The sequence below is a fragment of the Stegostoma tigrinum genome, chromosome 5, assembly GCF_030684315.1.
Source record: "Stegostoma tigrinum isolate sSteTig4 chromosome 5, sSteTig4.hap1, whole genome shotgun sequence".
NCBI classification, from domain to species: domain Eukaryota; kingdom Metazoa; phylum Chordata; class Chondrichthyes; order Orectolobiformes; family Stegostomatidae; genus Stegostoma; species Stegostoma tigrinum.
In genome coordinates, this window is record NC_081358.1 from 59008677 (window position 1) to 59027138 (window position 18462).

An 18462-nucleotide genomic window follows, 5' to 3' on the forward strand; every position below is an offset into this window, starting at 1 on the left:
GAATTAACACACCATAGCCTAAGAATTTAAATCAATAGAAAAGTACTTCATCAAAGGCCAGGCCACAGCCCAAAAATTGTTCAAACGTTAAGTTTGTGCAGGAAAGCTCCAAACGTATACATTTATTTGAACATCTTGAGAATTGATCCAGTAACTAACCTCTAGATTTTTTACAGTTCCTTCAAGTAAGATGAACCTTTGTCAAGCTGGAATGTGTCACCCTTTCCAATGAATTGTACATAGGTGTCTTGCACAGCATTTTTGAGAATTAATTGCAACAATACAAGAAACTGAGGCATAGCAGACTATTCAGTTCCTTCAGTCCAGTCCACCATTCAATACTATCATTGATTGATTTTCTCCATGTGCAGCATGGTTAAATTTCTTCCTAATTGCACGATATCAGTTTCAGAATAAATATTTAAGTTTCCAAATGGTAGAGAGGGAAAGAGAGGTAAAACAAGTCTACAGTAGCAACATCCTCAGCATTAAATGTTGCCTACACAATTTGTTGGATTTATAACATGTTATCTAGTACAAGGCAATTGATTCCTTTATACAGTTGAAATACTTTATACAGTATTTGAATAAGAGATATTGTATACAGTAATCATAATTGTTGTATCTGAAGTCACATGACACCAGGTCATAGTCCAACAGGTTTATTTGAAGTCACAAGCTTTTGAAGTACTGCTCTTTCGTCAGGTGAAATGGTTTGTCCAAAAACTGTGATTTCAAATAAACCTGTTGGGATCATAACTCGGTGTTGTGTGACTTCTGACTTTGTCCACCCCAGTCCAGCACCAACACCTCCACATCATTGTTAAATCTGGGCCACCTCAGTCAAAGGGATACCTTCATATGATTATTAAAAACAACTATTACTGTTACTTAATTAATCATAAAAGAAATGTAACTAATAGAGAAATGTTCTTCCCAAGTCAAAAGGATAACATTTCAAGAGAATATGCAAAATGCAAGCTCAAGCTGGAAAAAAATATCAGCAAACTCCCTGGAGTTTATTACTGACTGTAGCAGACACTCTCACATGTGTTATTCTTTTTATAATGTAAAGATCCATGAAGTGCTACAGAACAGAAATCTTGGATTACTGGCAAAAGGCAAGTTTATCATCACATGATGAGACAGCTCTTGTCATTGATGGTAGGCAGGATTCTCAATGCATCAAGCATTTCAATCTGCTTGCCTATTAATGTTTTTCAGTCAGCAGTCCTTGAAAAATTCATCCTCATCACCTGCAACATTGCCTTCTTGACACCAACCCCACCCTCCACTGCAACCCCAACCACCCTGGCTACAAATCACTCCTAAATAAAAACCGTAAGAACTGTGGATGCTGTGAATCAGAAACAAAAACAAAGATGCTGAAAAAGCTCAGCAGATCTGGGAACATCAATGTAGGAAAAGAAGAGTTAAAGTTTTGGGTCTCATGACCTTTCCTCAGATCTAGTTCTGAAGACCCATTTCTGAAGAACAGTCCAGAATGGAAACATCAGCTTTTCTGCTCCTCTGATGCTATTTGGCCTGCTGTGCATATCCAGCTCGATGCGTTGTTATCTCTTACTCTATTAGTGGTCTTTTAATGAATTGGGCATGAGCATCCAAATTATAATATCAAAGATTCCATTTGGCACAATTATTACAAATGCCAAAAACAATGTGAAAGGCAGCAATCAACTTTAGAAGGATCTGGACAGACTGGTAAGCTAGACTGGTAAACAGATGTTCACCTGCACATCCACCTATTCCCAATTCCTTTGCCTCCGCCGCATCTGCTCCCAGGATGAGGCATTTCACTCTCGTACATTCCCGATGCCCTCGTTCTTCAAGGGCCGCAACATCCCCCTGCAGTGATCAAGAACACCCTCGACCGAGTCTCCCACATTTCCTGCAATGCATCTCTCACACCCTGCCCCGCAATAACCGCCAAAAGAGAACCCACTAGTCCTCACATACCACACCAACAACCTCTGGATACAATGCATCATCCTCCGACACTTCCGCCATCTACAATCTGACCCCACCATTAAAGACATTTTTCCATCCCCACCCTTGTCTGCCTTCCGGAGAGACTACTCTCTCCATGAGTCCCTTGTCCGCTCCACACTCCCATCCAACCCCACCATACCCGGCACTTTCCCCTGCCACTGCATGAAGTGCTACACCTGCCCCCACACCTCCTTTCTCACCCCCATCCCAGGGCCCAAGATGACTTTCCACGTCAAACGGATGTTCACCTGCACATAGGCCAATGTGGTATACTGTATTTCTTGTACCCGTTGTGGCTTCCTCTACGTTGGGGAAACCAAGCGGAGGCTTGGGAACCACTTTGCAGAACACTTAAGGTCAGTTTGCAATAAACAAATGCACCTCCCAGTCGCGAACCATTTCAACTCCCCTTCCCATTCCTTAGATTACATGTCCATCCTGGGCCTCCTGCAGTGCCATAATGATGCCACCCGAAGGTTGCAGGAACAATAACTCATATTCTGCTGGGGAACCCTGCAGCCCAATGGTATCAATGTAGATTTCACAAGTTTCAAAATCTCCCCTCCCCTCACTGCATCCCAAAACCAGCCCAGCTCGTTGCCGCCTCCCTAACCTGTTCTTCCCCTCACCTATCCCCTCCTCCCACCTCAAGCCGCACCTCCATTTCCTACCTACTAACGTCATCCCACCTCCTTGACCTGTCTATCCTCCCTGGACTGACATATCCCCTCTCTACCTACCCACCTATACTCTCCTCTCCACCTATCTTCTCCTCTATCCATCTTAGGTCCGCCTCCCCCTCTCTCCCTATTTATTTCAGAATCATCTCTCCATCCCCCTTTTCTGATAAAGGATTTAGGCCCGAAACTTCAGCCTTTGTGCTCCTAAGATGCTGCTTGGCCTGCTGTGTTCATCCAGCTCCACACTTTGTTATCTCGGATTCAGCAGCATCTGCAGTTCCCATTATCTCTGACCCTTCTTTTTGCTGACTTGCATTGGCTTCTGTTCCGACAATGATTGAATTTTAAAATTCTGTTCTGCCTTGCTGGGGTAGTGCTCTGGAAATAAAGCTTCACTATTGCTATAAAAGTCTCAAGAGTGAAAGGTTTTAAAAGTACACAGGATACCCACTTTAGTGGTCTTTTAGACCCAGGTTTAGAGAAGCATGGGCAGGTTTCTTTACTTATTAGGAGTTACTATTTCTTTCAAGTAATTAGGTTTGGGTTACGAATGAATAATTATGAACCACCACCACATAACTCTATTTGATAAAACTCTAACACCCTTATGAACTCCTCAACACACACAGCAAAGAAGCACTCCACATCCACATAAAACAAAAATATATGGGTGTTTTGAATGGAGGGAAACACTGAGCAAGCTGTTCACTGGTCCGTATCCGCAAGATTTGCTGGCGTTATTCATTTGTTGTTCACAACGCTCCTTCTCGGTTTGACTTCTCTGGATGCTTTCATAAGACCATAAGACCATAAGACGTAGGAGTGGAAGTAAGGCCGTTTGGCCCATCATGTCCACTCCGCCATTTAAATCATGGCTGATGGGCATTTCAACACCACTTCCCTGCACTATCCCCTTAGCCCTTGATTCCTTTCGAGATCAAGAATTTGTCGATCTTTGCCTTGAAGGCATCCAACGTCCCAGCCTCCACTGCACTCTGCGGCAATGAATTCCACTAGCCCACCACCCTCTGGCTGAAGAAATGTCGGCTCATTTCAGTTTTAAATTTACCCCCTCTAATTTTAAGGCTGTGCCCACGGGTCCTAGTCTCCCCGCCTAAAGGAAACAACTTCCTAGCGTCCACCCCTTCTAAACCATACATTATCTTGTAAGTTTCTATTAGATCTCCCCTCAACCTTCTAAACTCTAATGAGTACAATTCCAGGATCCTTAGCCGTTCATCATACGTTAAACCTACCATTCCAGGGATCATCTGTGTGAATCTCTGCTGGACACGCTCCAGGGCTTGTATGTCCTTCCTGAGGTGTAGGGCCCAAAATTGGACACAGTATTCTAAATGGGGCCTAACTAGAGCCTTATAAAGCCTCAGAAGCACATCGCTACTTTTATATTCCAACCCTCTTGAGATAAACAACAACATTACATTCGCTTTCTTAACTACGGACTCTACCTGCAAGTTAACCTTTAGAGAATCCTGGACCAACACTCCCAGATCCCTTTGCACTTCTGATTTGCGAATTTTCTCAAAGTTTAGAAAATAGTCCATGCCTGTATTCTTTTTTCCAAAGTGCAAAACCTCACATTTACTCACATTGAATTTCATCGGCCATTTCCTGGAACACTCTCCTAAACTATCTAAATCTTTCTGCAGCTTCCCCACCTCCTCAGTACAACCTGCCTGTCCACCTATCTTCGTATCATCGGCAAACTTCACCAGAATGCCCCCAGTCCCTTCATCCAGATCATTAATATATAAGGTGAACAGCTGTGGCCCCAACACTGAACCCTGCAGGACACCACTCATCACCGGCTGCCATTCCGAAAAAGTGCCTTTTATCCCAACTCTCTGCCTTCTGTCAGACAGCCAGTCCTCAATCCAAGCCAGTAGCTCACCTCGAACACCATGGCCCCTCACCTTGCTCAGCAGCCTCCCGTGAGGCACTGTATCAAAGGCCTTTTGGAAGTCTAGATAGATAACATCTACTGGATTTCCCTGGTCTAACATACTTGTTACCTCTTCAAAGAATTCTAACAGGTTTGTCAGGCACGACCTCCCCTTACTAAAACCATGCTGACTTGTTTTAATCTGACCCTTCACTTTCACTGGTTTGTAGCAGGTACTGGCCAATGAGTTTATACTTATAAAGTCTCTGGTTTAGTAACTGAGAGCCACAGCTTACAGCAAATGCTGAGGAAAGAAAGAAAAAACTAGCTATCTTCAGGCTTGAGATACTTTTACTAGAAAACAAACAGCTCCAGTGGTCCAAATGTTTCTGATAAAATATTCAATCCCTAAGCTTTTTAACTGTCTGGGAGCCAATTACATAGTTGTTGACAGCCAAAATACCCTTGTCATCATAAATGGTCACTAGTCCACTAAGCAATCACTGAGCCATCTAAATTGCCATTCATCACCTATGGGTCCAGCTCATCTGTAGTCTTCTGCATTGCAAATTTAACCAGCACCACTTACAAGTGCCAGATTACTTTTTTTTAAAAAGTGCTATCATCCTTTAACATTCTATAGTTGTTAAAGCACTTATTTTTCACTTCAGTTCACAATTAAAAATGTAAAATTAAAACAAAGTCTTTCCAGTTCTTATCTTTATTTTCAAATCCATATATATCCTCTCCTTTCCTATTGTTATGATTTCCTCCAGATCAACAACCTGTCAAGATCATCATATTTTCAAAATTCTGGTCCCTTCCACATTCAAGATTTTAATTATTCTGCATTAAAACCAAAAAATTTCAGATAGTGTGAATTAAGGACAAAAATTAGGAGTTGCTGGAAAAGCTCAGCAGGTCTGACAGCATCTGTGGTCAGAAATTGGAGTTGACGTTTCTGGTCAAGTGACCCTTCTTGAGTTCTGAGGAAGGGTCAGTTGACCCAAAACATTAACTCTGATTTCTCTCCCCAGGTGCTGCCAGGCCTGCTGCGCTTTTCCAGCAATTTCTGTTTCTGTTGTTAATTATTCCACAATTATTACCCTCCTTTGACTCTCTACCCCTATTTTATCCTTTGAGATGATGTTTAAAACATCTTCAATCCAACTTGTCAGTCTCTACGTCCTGATATCTTCTTGCGTGGTTCAGTGGCAACTTCTGTCTGTTAACTCTGCTGTGAAACGTTTTGGAATATTTTACTGCATTAAAATTACTGCATGCATGCAAGTTGTTCCTGAAGAGAAAAATAAAATTGCAAGGCTATGGAGACCAGATAGAGAGTAGGATAAATTAAATAGATTTATCAAAGAGATGATAATCAATTTACTGAGTACTATAGTGTCTATTTGGGTTACTACTTGCATTAAAATATTTCATGTTCTTATAATTATCTGTTCTGAGAAAAAATCTTAATCCTTACAGAAAATGAAGTAATCCTTTATTATATTTAGTTAACACTTCAAGTGGCATCCTTTCCAATTTTGAAAACTTCATTGGATTCTTATCTAATAGCTCTGTTCCAGGAAAATAAGTCTTCAAATTTTAAATCACCTAACATTCTGAAGAAGGACTCCACTCACAAAGTATTACATATATCTTCATGCCAACTGCTGCCCACTCGATCACCCCAAGAATTGCTCCTTCATGTTTCCTGATCTGTAATATTTTGTTTCTTAGTGGTAATGGAAGCTAAATTAGACAACCACAGTATTTTTTCTTATTCATTTACAGGATGAGGATGTCATTGGCTCGACAGCATTTATTACCTACTGTTAATTGCCCGAAAGTTGTTAAAAGCATTGCTGTTTGACTGGAGTCACAAGGGTAAGGATGGCAGTTTCCTTCCCTAGTGGACATTAGTGAGCCAGATGGATTTTTCCAACTACTGGCAATGGATTCATAGTCATCATTAGATTTGAAATATTGATTGGATTCAAATTCCACCATAGTGGGATTTGAACATGTGCTCCCAGAAGATTATCTAGGTTTGCAGCTTAACAGCCCAGTGATAATATTTGTAGGCCATCACCTCTCCCACTATGGTTATAGCTTCTATGGAAACTCATAAACCAACATAACCACATTCAAGGATCAACATAAAATGAAGAAATTACCAACAAGATTTCATTTTTTGTAACATTTGCTTCATTGCAAATCAGAATTACTATTCTAAAAAACTATGAAGTTGGAAAAACAGATGCCACACAGACTATCTTGTTAATTTTCCAGGCAGTTTACTCCATCTGTATAGTCCCAGTTCTTCCAAACAGAAGTTAAGTCCTTTTTATCATCGACATAATCTATTCCCCACAGGTGACGGCTTCTGCAATAAACAGGGTATATTGCCCATGTAATGCACTTCTTGCAGAAGCCACCACAATGCTTAGCTCCTTTCAATTGTGTCCACCTGAATCAAACAGAACTATTTTATCTTTGAACAGAATGGAAGATTCTGTTCATTCCTTAACTTGTCAACAGAAGAATTAGTGGCAGTAATTTTAAATATGCCTCTGCATACTGAGGAATCAAGTTTTCCAATTCCCCTGCCTTCTCTCCCCTCCTTCTCTTCTCATTGTGCCTATATGCCATGCAGTTTTAATATTTTCATCATCATCATTACAAAATCCCTACAGTGTGAAAACAGACTTTCAGCCCAAGAAGCCCACACTTACCCTCAGAGAATCCCACGCAGACCCATTGCCCCATAACCTACCTAACCTACACATCCCTGAACACTATGGGCAATTTAGCCTGGCTAATCCACCTCCCCGGCATATCTTTGGACTTTTGTCTTCATTTCTTTTGGCACTGATTCCAGATAAATGGTCATCAGGTCACATGAACTAGTATTTCTTATTTTCTGAAAGTCTACGAGTGAGCCTTTTATGACCGATTAGAACTTACCTTTAAAAATTTTAAATGTTTAGGAGGTATGTATTTTAAATAATTACATCCATTCCTTACTGTCATTGCTTACAGGTTAATGTTTCAATGTTTCTATTGAATTTCTCTCCCCAGGGCAAATAGAACACAAACATGCATCTCCAAGTTAAGATGTTTAATCTCCTTTTTCCTTTAGGTCTAAGGTACATTTCAAATCTAACTTTCTTATAAAATGTAGCCTTCACAAGAATTTGAATGCCTAGCTGCTACTGGAGGCCATAACAGATGCTTAATGGCTTCCTACTATTCATAACATTGTTCCAAAATGAAAGTGTAATCTATGGATTGATATTGTTATCGTCCTTCCTAGATCAGCATTGAGGCTATGTACAGATAAAATGTAGCCACTAGGGGCAAAAAAGTTTACTTGAAACAAGACTAACAGAAGAGCATCCTGTTACAACACCGTTGCAGTGCCGTCATTGATATGTACATTTATGGATAATGTGTAACTTTTATGGACAATCTGACTTACTCTCTTACTCAAGTTTTTGTCTTTAAAATGGAGCATAGTAATTCACTCCTGGCACATAGAAAATAGTGAATAAAGGCTGCACTTTGAGTAAATTGTAATACATTGACTGTGAAATTCCTTATGTGTACATTGCTCCCAGTAGGCAATTGTTTTGCGTTTTCAGTTTTTTTTGTGGACTTTAGTTTGTATGATCACTGCATGGTGCCTTTTTTGACTATTGTAATTTGTTAACATCTGAACATGCCAATACCTACAGCTCATTCTTTCAAATTACTCTCACAACATAGGTCAACAAGAGGAATAAAACCAATTTCACTTCAGTCTGAGGTGTACTGCAGTCTCTGATAACTATGAAAGAAGTATAAGTTTCAACGATTACCATTACTCACAACTGCGAGACATCCCAAAACGTTTAAAGCAATTAATTGTTTTATAAAACCATAGTCGCCATCGTAAATGCAGATGTCAAATGAGGTCCATTTGCTTCAAGCAAGTTATTTTGGATGATATGGTAATGCCTATGTTATCCCTCATAATATAAGTAACTGGCTGTGGCTATCATAGTATTGAAGATGTTTATTGTAGCTGGCTATTATATACAAACATTACATTTCTCAGACATTTCTGTGCTAGCATTGAACTACTAAATTACATAGCATAGCATGCTTCTAGTATCATGTTATTCTGCAAGTGATCTAAGTTATACTCTTGCGTCACCTGCTATGAAATAGTGACGACATCATGAGTGTGTCTCTTAAAAGCGTAGCAATACTGTGCCTTTTAAAAGTATAGTGACTCTGGGACATCAACCAACAACAGTACAGAAATTGGTACATAATAAGCTCCCACATTAACAGACCCAGGATGGGTAACCTGTTTCTTAATGTTAGCTGAGGGTCAAAAATTGTCAGGATACCAGAGAGAACTTCATGTTCTTCTACAAAGTAGTGCCATTGGACATTAGGAACATGATGATTCAACTTTATGTGTTATCTGAAAGACCAATTCTAGAGTATCAGCCTCCAAACTGTACTTAAGAAGAATCACTGGAGTGGAATCTGAAAACACAATCTTCATTGCTCAATACGTGAGAGAGTACTTACACATAATAGTCAAAATGCAAGCCAACTTTACCATTGCGATCTTCACATGCTGCTGAGCCGTTGTTTCTTCTGAGTATTCAGCTACTCCATTAACTCTCTTGTGTGCAATTTACAACACTATCTATGGGGGAGGGTACTTTTCATAATCAGTACAGTGCGAGTGATTCTTTCTCTGTCCATTTCTTATTGGGACCCACAGCAATTATAGGCAGTGGCCTAAACATTTATGATATTAGCCATAAGGACAAACCTGTCAGATGTTAGATCTGGGTCAGGTGAGGATCTGGCAGGTACATTCATAAATGTGAGGCTATTCTCCCAAGAGCTAGAAGGTGAAATTTGTTGGATCATCCTTTTTTGGCCGCACAGACTGGACAACTCAAATTTTGTTCCAAAAATGTCTTTGTTTCTGTGTTTCTAAACATTTATCATGACCTGGCCAATAAAAGAAATACTGACAGTAAGAAGCAGAAAGTGAAGGAGCACCAGTTAGGTAAACGCGATGGAGGGAATTAGAGTTCAAGAAGGTTAAAGACATGAGGTATGGAACTCAAAAGGTTTCTTTGTGGAACCAGGAAGACCGTCTCTATTCCTATCCATTAGCAAATAAAGCATTTTTTTTTAAAACCCATACCTCCAAAACATACAAATTAGGACCAGGAGTAGGCCAGTCATCCACTAACCTTTGCCTTAGAATTAGTCAAAAACAGAAAAAAAGCTAAGCTTGTCCAACTTTTCTTCATTAGACAACTCACCCATGGTAAGTCTCAGAGTTTTGTTTCCGATGCATTTATGTGCTTCCTTAAACAAAAGGAATCCATGTTGCACATAATACACCACTTGTGGAAGCATCCACAACCTGTATAACTGAAGAATAACCTCCCAAATTTTCTTTTCAATTCCTCTTTCAAATACATGATTATAGTCTATTAGATTGCCTAATTACTTACAAATGAACATTTGTAGCTCATATACTAGGACAAATAGACCCTTCTGCATCTCAGAGCGCTGCAACCTCTCACCATTTAGATAGATTTTTTTTTTTCATTTCCTGCTGAAGTGGACAATTTCACATCTTCACATACTATAATCGATTTGTTGCATCTTTGGCTCCAATTATTTGTTCCATTTATATCCCTTTGTAGCCTCCTTACATCTTATCACAAATTACTTTCCTACCGAGCTTTGCTAATTTAGGTAATCGTACTTCTAGTCACTTCATCCAAATCATTTATATGAGTAAAATGTTAAGACCCCAGAACTGATCCTTGTAGCACACCACTCATTGCATCTTGCCAACCAGAAAGTTACCCATTGATATTGATTTTGTTTTCTGTTAGATGACCAACTTTCTGTTCACGCCACAATATTACCCTTATACCTCAAATGTTTATTTTCTTTTTGTAATATCCTAGATTTGGCACCGTAACAAATGCCTTCAGGAAATTATCCACATCACATGCTATTTCCTCAAAGAATTACAATAAATTTATTAAACATGATTTCTACTGTGTGATTCTATTTTGATTATTTTGAACTTTTCAAAGTAGCTGACTGTAGTGTCTTGAATAATAGCTTCCTAATTTTTTTACATAAAATGTAAGTAGTTGGATTTTAAACTACCACCATATGAATGATGGTACATTTTTGAAAATGCATTTTAAAACGTCAGTCTTTTCAAAGTTGTGACCTTAAACTACTACGTGCCTCCCAGGTATTAATGAAAGTTTGTTTATATTGTAGGGGTTACAATCTAGGAAAGAGAAAACATTGAAAGGCATTTATTTGTTTTTGTGTTTTGAATAATTAAGGATTATTTTAGCTAAAAAAACCACAGAGAATGAAAAGCTTTTGGAAATTGCAAGGGTGACCTAACTGAAATGCAAAGCAAATACTGTCTCTGCTTGAGATAGGGCATTGTTCAGAGCTATTGAGAGATAAATTACTCCAGTGAAAAGAGTGTTGCTTCTCAAAATCCCAAAGCAGGAGCGTTTAGTTCAAACCTGAGAATTATTAAAAGACTGAGAATGCCTAATATAATAGTCATGTGAATGTTCAAGGAAAAGACTTCCCTGCTCTTATTAATTTTTATGGATAAACCATAGAAAGCATTCAATCTGGATGCATCACATTTTGATATGACAACTGCTTTTCCCAAGACCACAAGAAACGACAGAGATCCATGAAAACAACCTGGCCCATCTCACAAACCAGTCTCCTCTCCATTGAGTCCATCTACACCTCCCGCTGATTTGGGAGCAGGGAAAAAACCGTCCCACTCTTGTTAAACTGTCTTCCATTCTCTTCCATTGGGCAGAAATGTTTGAATATACGTGCAAATAGCTTCAAGAACAACTTCTTCCCCGCTGCTATCAGACATTCGGACTGACCTTTCCGATGTTAATTCTGAACTTTCTCTCTCTGCACCTTCTCTGCAACTATAACACTGTATTCTTCACTCTGTTCTGCTACTGTGATGTACTTTGTGTGGTACAATCAACCTGTTTAGCATGCAAAACAACACTTTTCATTGCCTCTTGTTACATGTAACAATAATCAATCGATCAACTCACAGGGCCTGAACATTGAAGACGCAATGAAGTCTAACCTATAGATTTGAAACCCATAGTTGAACCAAATGGTATTTTTTTAATGATAATTGGAAATAGTTTCATGGCCATCACTACTGTTACTCGCTTCATTAATCAGGTTCAACTTCCACCAGCTGCCATAGTAGGATTTAAACATATGACCCCTGGACCAGGACATCTAGATTACCAGTCCAATGAGAAATGGCTACGGCCACACTCTCCTCTTATGACTGAAAGGTATCAAAATGAGTTTACTTGAAGGATAGATTGACACTGGGTGCAAGTGTCACCTCAGTGGTGCAAAACCAGAACCAAAGCAGCGCCATGAAACTGCATGGCACAGATATCCCTGAAAAGTGTTATGCTTAAATCAAACTGTTCGCAATCATCTGTCAAATCTGGTTGTTACCTTGTATCTCAGTCTTGTGCCTTCCCTTCCTTGTCTGACAGCAGAGAATGTTGGTTGCGTCAGGTAATCAATCACAAGACAAGTTCAGTAGAACTGACACGAGGTTATGCCAACTGCAGAAGCATAGTTTGTTGGGAATGTATTTGTTTACGGGCACTGATTCATGCAATTAATTATCCAAACTGCTACCAAGGAATGTGATTCATTTGTCTTATATGCTGTGTAATCCTTTATGATTTAATTGCTGTGCAATACTTGCCAAAATTTCTTTTCCCACAGTAATCCCATTTCGAGGCGTGAACATTATCAACACATCTTAGCCACAAGAGGAGAGCATGTAGGGAGAGAAATTGTGAGACTTTAGGGGACAGAGGCCATTGGTGCCCATTGCTGCCTCCAACTTACACAACAATTTTGGGAAACTCTGTCTTTGCAATTGCAGAATTGCTATGACATGATATAATAATTTTAATGTAAAATTGCCAACAAATATAAGTTTGAGTTTCTAAACAAATGTTTTATTTTTAAGTTCAGGGTTAATTCCAAATTGGAACATTTATGCATCAGCATGGTATGGCAAGAAATAGGCAAGCTGACAATAACCTTTTCTCACAAATTATAAGTCTTTCTCATGCTTTCTTCTTCTTTCTAATACCAACTGATACTCTACGCAATAAAGTATATTAGCATGCAATCATTACAGGCAGGCGCAATAACATATTCCCTAATGGCATCAAATTAATGATGAATCAGGGGGTAAAGATGATGATTTAGAAGTCGAAGTTGTATCCCCGTCATTCATGACCATGTAAGTTTAAATCAAAGTTACTCCAGGGCTGCAATGTTTACCCATTAACTAAACAAGACATGTCCTCAACACACCATGGCGACACTAATCATTCAACAGTCGCTAAGCAGGGATACTTCCAATGCAGTGTCATGCTTCAGGAGATCTGAAGCAAGATTGAGTATGAAAAGTTTATACCTTCACATCACATGAAGGCATGTTTTGAGAACTTTTCTTAAACATGTATTGACAGACTGAATGTGAGATGTAACACCATTAAATATAAGCCAAGAGCATGTGAGACTATCCCTTTTTATAAAATATTTCTTAACATGTGTGGAAATTTTGAATGTTGATACTCTGAGAGACTAAGGTATGAGCATAGGGAAATATAGAAAGCTAGCACATTTGTACAACAAGCAATTAGGAAGTCAAGTGACATCTTTATGCGAAGGTATTGGAGTATAAGAATAGTGATGACTGGCACTATTTGTACAGGGATTTACTAATTCACATAGAATATTGTGTGCAATTTTCATCTCATTATCTCAGGGTGGGATAGAAATACAATGGAGATAATACAGCAGAAGTTCATCAGATTAGTCCCTGCAGTGAAAAGGCTTTTTTTTGTAAATGATAAAGCACAGAGCAAATTGAGTTGAAATGAAAACAGAAATTGCTGGGGAAACTCAACAGGCCCAGCAGTATTGGTGAAGGCAGGGGATGGAGAAGGGGAGAGATGAACAGATTAGAAGGGAATAGAGCCCAGACAAAGAGATATAAAAGGGATATATTTGGATAGCAGGCCAGGACAGAAGAAAAGCTGAATAAGTGATAATAAGAGCTAAAAACAGGAGGAAATATGTAAGTTGAACTGAATGCTACCCATATAATGTGATAATGGGCCTAAAATAAATGAGAATGGGTGACTATGCCAGAAGTAACCCATATCATAACAGAACCTGGTACGGCATGGATAAAACACTTGGAAAGATAGAATCAGGGTCCAACTTAATGAGCTCAATTCTGAATCCTAAAGGCTGCAGGGTCCCCAAACGGAATATGACATTTTGCTCTTCATGCTTCATGTTCTCTGATACTTAAAAAAGTGAGGGGTGATCTCATTGAAACATACAAGATTATCAAGTGGCCGGACACAGTAGACACTGAGGTTGTTTCTGCTGGTTGGGAAATCTAGAATGTGAAGGCTCGGCTCAACTTAAAAGGCCAATCATTCAGGACTGAGTTGAGGAGAAATATCTTTACTGAGGGGTTTCAAAAGCTTTGGAACTTTCTACCACCTAAAGTTTTTAGCTGCTTATTTTGAAGACTGAGAGCGAGAGATTTTCTTTTCATTTATAGAATGGAGGATAGAAGAAACAGGCAGAAAAATAAGGCAGAAGATCAACCATGATAGCTTTGAAAGGTGAAGCAAAGTTGGGTGCCTGAATGGTTCCACTCCAGCTGATATTTCTTATGTTCATGAGCTTATTCCTAAAATGGATAACAGATTTTATGCACATACTAAATAAGGGAACAGTAAGTGTTGGTTCGGCCCGCTAATATTTCTTTTCCTGGAATTGTTAATGCTTCTGGGCATCAACACGTGCCCTAAAGGAACAGCTCGTTTTCTGATAAAAATCTTCCTGACCTTGATGTGGAATAAATAGAAGGCAGAATGCTTCTACTCCACTTCTAAAACATGCAGCACTTCTCAATGTAAAAGTACATTCTTAGATGTGGCTTGTGTTTGGAAAACATTTAGTCAGTTGTTTATTAAGAGTGAAAGTAAGGTTTCTATTTATAGTTACAGTTTTGCCCTGCTTTAGTTTCAGAATGACTGCTAGGCCATGAAAAAGCTGTAGGGTCATCTTCATAACTGTTTATGTAGCCCTATCTTTCTGTATGACAGGCAAACATTGTCAACCTAATTTATGTAGAAATGGTTAAACAGACTTGCTTAAACAATTACATGAAAATGTCTTATATCTAGCTCTGCTTTCTATCCAGCACATTTTTTGACTACTGACACTGTTGAGGCACGCTCTATTTCCGTTAGTAATAGTGTACTAGATAAAATCATCATCATCAACCTTACACAATAGTCACCCCACGTTATGAGTCTATAGTTTGAGCATGTTTCTTCTTACCTTTAATCTTCACCATTAACTTCTGTTTAATGTTCATTAGGTTCAATTGCTAGTTTCCATTCTTTAACTCAGAGTAGCGGTGCAAAAAGATCAGCGCCCATCTGTTTCTCCACTGTTCAAAGATGTGCACAATAAATTTTTTACCGGGCACTTTGTTCTGCATACTCTTAAACTCTTAATGATCAGAACTGCTGTCTCCAGCTGCAGCTCCTGGATGCCCATTTTAAAAAACCCTCCATTATGGAAGCACTTACTCCCTATGTCATTATACCTAGTCTCCAGACTCCTCCTGAACTTATGCCAACCTATTTCAATCTACCAATTCTTCATGACTTCTGATACCAATATGTCACCAATCATTTTTACAGCGTTTGTCATTATAGCTTGTCACTTTTAGTTTAATTAGTGTCAGAAATAAAATACTTGTTCATGATAACTTTCACCTTAAATTCTGAATAGGGTGAGCATCAAGGGCTAATGTCTCAACCCTCCCTCTCATCCCCACCTCCTTGACCTGACACAACCAATCTATCTTCTCTCCCACCTATTCACCCCTCCCACCTCACTGACCAACTCCCACCACTCCTTACCTGCACTCACTTTATCATCCCACCTACCGTCTCTAGCCCAGCCCCACCCCTCCTCTCTATTTTCTCCATCCCCATTTCTGAAGAAGGGTCCCAACCCAAAATGTCAGTTCTCCTGCTCTTCTGATGCTGCCTGGCCTGCTGTGTTCCTCCAGCTTCATACATAGTTATACTACTGTCTCAGTAGTTATTTTTGCTTTTATTAGAGCTTGCAAATTGATAAATCAATGCATAATATCACTCTGGGATGTGTTGGAGATTTAACATTCATCTTGTATATTTAAACATGAACTTTTCTCTGCATCGTGTCATTTTACCTGATGTAATGCTTATGTTATCCCTCACAACATAAGAAGCTATGCATGGATAATGTGGTATTGCAGAATCCATGTTTACTGCAGCTAAAAGTTAAATACATTCAGACAGTTGTGTAAAATGATTGTCATCTTCTGATTAATAAATCATTTATACTTGGAAGGTTATGTTTTATAGGATGTTCCTGTCAAGTTCACAAGGACACACAGAATGAGACATTTTATTGAGTTCTGGTGTCTTGCATTTGAGTGGCTATTAGGTGTCAGTGTATACATTTGGATGGGAATAATTTGATTTCTGAAAGTAATTTAGGCAATGTACACATTTCAAACACATTTCTGCAGCCTATATACAAAATGTTTGACTATTCGTTTTTAGGAGTGATATTAGAATAGAATAGCCTTTATTGCCACATACACTCAAATGAATGCAGTTACAGGTTATGTCATGTCTCGGTCCCATCTAATGTACAGGGTACCTAGGTACAGATACTAAAAGTGTTGCTACAGAATTGAAATAATAAAAAGAAAACTAGCATGGGAATACAGAGTTTAAAAACTCCAGAATGATATTAAAAAGTATTTTTAAAGTTCAGAAGTTATAGCCATTTTTCTCTGAGTCCGTGCCTGCTGGGTTTTAGAACATGAGACCTCGCTGCCTCCTCACGCTGGCCTCTGTACTGGACTTGTCCTCCCAGCCAGCCTGGGCTCATTCAGCTCCCACTCCAGGCTCCAGCTGTGACTTGTTTCTGGGACTCGGCCCGCGCTCATTCTGCTCGCACTCCAGGCTCTGGCTGTGACTTGCTTCCAGAACTCGGCTCATAGTTGCTCTACTCCTCCTTGGGTCTCTATCCATGGCTCGCTTCCAACATAGGCTTGGCCTCAACTTGCCTCCGCACTGGCTGGTCTCAGACTCCATTCTCCATTCCCTCCAGTTTAGGAAGTTAAAAGTTGGGCAGAGGGAAAGAAAAAATGGCAGTAAACTGCAGGTATAAAAGGAAGACAAAGCAGAAATGGGATGCTGAGCAGAGGAGTTTCGGCTAGAACATCTTATACTGCCACCATTTTAGAGTTATACAGTGAGCAGAAGAAGCATCATGTTGCCCCGTTTTGTGAAGTGGGGATAGATAGTTCCTATATTCAGAGCCTGCCGTATCCACATAATGTTTATGAAGCCTTGATTATGCACTGATTCAGCAGTTTGCATGCTCTAATAAACTCAAAAATATCGACTGAGTCATCAGCCTTGGTTGCTTGCCTTTTTTGGAATTTGGGGTAAAAATTATCAGGAACAAGTATTTTATTTCTGACACTATTGTGATAAAAATTAACAGGCTGAAATCAGGCTTATGAACATGAAACAGAATTAATTTGAAAGTAAAGGGTGGTTGCTGGAGTGAAAAGGATACTTATTTAGAGCAGTAGAAGGAATAAAGTTGCATTTGACAAAGAAAAATCCTTTTGAAATAAAAATATAATTTCTAAATTTGTGATTAATGGGTGTATTCAATCTATACTGAGGGACATTGTAATAAATTATGGGAGGATATGAATAACTTTGCAGAATGGGCAAAAAAATGAAAATATAATTCAGGATAGGTAAATGTTAGATAGTCCATTTTAATAAGAATATAAGAGAGGTCACTTATTATCAGCAAGGTCCAAGTCTAAATGGCATAAAGAACTTCTGAGTACATATGCATCAGTCACTAAAAATTATGACACAGATTAGCAAGATCATAAGAACCGAAACAAACTAAACAGTGGATTTTATTTCTAGAGGTATATCCTTCAAAAGAGGGGAAATTATGCTAGATTTATACGGAACCACACTTAGACAGGCACCAGGAATTAAAGCCCTATCATTCCAGCAATAGTTTGTCAGGCGCTCCCAGCATTAACCTAGCACGACTGACCCCATTACAATGTTACCTCTGCCAGGGATGAAGTCAGACAGGCTGCTATCCATTGACTAATTGAAAGCTTGTTTCTTGCCTTGAATACAAACAGGAGTAACACCCACCTGCTTCTCTGTGTGAACATGCTTTTTATTTTAATGTGATATTACAAAATGTCTGCATCTTCATGCTGTTTCATTTTGTTTTCAGTATTTTTAATCATCTCCACAGAATTGACAAACAGAATATAGTAAGTTGTCGAACTATTGAGCAATTAAACACAACAATGTGTACTACACCCAGTCTCCCACTCCCTGCTTTCTCCTCCTTCACCCTTTACAACCATGCCCTCCATGCCATCACCAGTTTCGACACTGGATTAATCTTGCAAGCCAGCTCTAAAGGCAAATACGTTTCTCTCTCCCTCAGCGGTTGCCCAGGTCCCAACCATACAAAGGTGGGCTTCTTTCCCTGACTATTTTTGAGAGGGGGCAGAAACACTACCTGCAGCATAAAAGTCAGCTGCCATCTGCTGCTCTGACGATCAAA